We start from the raw sequence: 1,392 nt of genomic DNA on the forward strand, positions 1-1,392 counted from the left end.
TGTGTGAATGTTTGCAGAGTCAGCCAAGAGGAGAGAGCAGGAAGGACGAGTCAGAACCACGGAAAAGCCTGGTGACTTTGCACCTGAACCATGTTTGTTTCGTTGTTGCTGTTCCCTGCCTTCCTGCTCCTCTTGCCTCCTTTTTATTTCACCACAATCTTTATCATATAACTCTCGGCCATAGATCACCCTACACCGAAGTTCAGTTTGTGGATGTCCAGGAGTGCAGAGAGGGGAGAATATGAAGGAAACTGGAGCCAAAAATCCCTTGGCAGGCCAGGGAGACAAGAATCAATCAGTGGGGCCCTGGGGCATCTCCTCTGGGCAGAGAAGGAGCCTGGAGCCTCAACTGGCAGGAAGCCCCTTCTTTGGAAATGATTTACTAATCACACATCTGGCCTCTGAATCTCAGTGTCTAAATTACCAGGAGGCTGGGCTAAATGAGGAAGATTCTAGATGGATTTGAAAAAAAAAAAAAATGTTTTCCAAACTATCTTTCAAGGCCTCATTTTTGGATAGAGGCTTAGAATTCAGATCAAACAGCAAAACAGCTACCTTCTCTCTGGAAATAGTAAAAATAAAATTAAAGCTGATAATTGCAACCTGCAAGTGGTAAGGTCTCATTTTGAAGAGTTACTATTATGCCCAGCCTGAAAATATGGTATTAGTTACAGAGAAAAATCTGGAGGAGCTTAAAAGTTGGGAGCATGTGGTGTGTTTGGAAGACTGCTGGCTCAGCGTAAATAGTTACTCGTCTACAGGGAGTTGGAGGTCCGTGATCTGTGGGCTTGTTAGCTCATGCAGATGTAGCTTCGTAAAAAATGTTGTTTGGATGCCAGCACACGCTCCACAACCATCACTTCAACTGTTTCTTTCTTCCCTTAGGCTTGCTGTCAAACACATTTTTGGTACCACTATGAAGCCATGAACTTAAACATATTTGAGTGCTTCACTGTTTTGCAGTTATCCTTATTGATGCTCAAATTGTCCTGTATTTGACCTTTGGGAGCCCCTCAATCAAGTTGGCTCCTAAATCAAAGCTTTTGAGAAGCTCACTTAAGTGAGGAGCTGAAGAATCCCTTCTTGTTGGAGCCAAGTTAAGAATACTCATACACGCTAGCAGTGTGTTTCAGAGCTGACACAAGAAAGGAACGTGAGCTTCTGGAGCCAGGTAACTTGGGAACTAGAAGTTATTACGGTTCTACTTTCCTGCCACATAGTTAAATACGGTTTCAGAACTGGGAGGGAAAAATAGCTTTACCTTCAAACGTATGTATTATCTTAACGAATACATTACATTTTGTTTTGATGATAATGAAATGTAAATATTGTTTGAAAAGCTGATTTGAAAAATAAATTAGTGCTCTAATTATATTGTTTAAAAACTGTCTA

Source organism: Trichechus manatus, unplaced genomic scaffold (assembly GCF_000243295.1).
Source record: "Trichechus manatus latirostris isolate Lorelei unplaced genomic scaffold, TriManLat1.0 scaffold00001, whole genome shotgun sequence".
Lineage (NCBI taxonomy): Eukaryota > Metazoa > Chordata > Mammalia > Sirenia > Trichechidae > Trichechus > Trichechus manatus.